Source organism: Penaeus monodon, chromosome 32, assembly GCF_015228065.2.
Source record: "Penaeus monodon isolate SGIC_2016 chromosome 32, NSTDA_Pmon_1, whole genome shotgun sequence".
Lineage (NCBI taxonomy): Eukaryota > Metazoa > Arthropoda > Malacostraca > Decapoda > Penaeidae > Penaeus > Penaeus monodon.
This window is the reverse complement of record NC_051417.1, coordinates 33,951,708-33,952,276: the sequence shown is the minus strand read 5'-3', so window position 1 is coordinate 33,952,276 and position 569 is coordinate 33,951,708.

Genomic DNA, 569 nt, shown 5'->3' with positions numbered 1-569 from the left:
TTCATAGCTTTAGTGAGTAAATGATTCACAGTTACACTCCGAGTCGGTAAACAGAGGTCTTTCAGAAAGCGTTGCTGGATGGTCCTTATGACCCGTCCTTGAGGAATTCTGGATGCTTGTTTTTAAGTACGGATGGTTTTTTTAGTAGGTTCAGACAATACCTTAGGCTTGAGCATCGTGTCTGCATTTGGGTAAGTCTTACTTGGTGCTCTAAAACCATGTTTCCTTGTTATATTTTTCCGCCTGCTAGTGTGACAGCAGAATTTTCTAGCAATAAATTGCCTGTCTCGATACAATATCTGCAGATTCGTGCATTAGAAATAGCCGTTGTTTTCATTACATGAAACAACATGTTTTCTCGTATAATGTCACTTTGTTTCGACCTAATCTGTTTGGCTGAACTAGAATTACAAGTTGTCAAACTTGGTATACTATTGAGGAAATTCTGAACAGATCTAGTGTGTTTAATCCTTTATCTATCTACACAATCGCTCATTGGCGTAAAACAAACTCCGTCCGTGCAGCGATGCTTGACCGGTGGACGAACATTCTTTGCGGAACGCGATGTA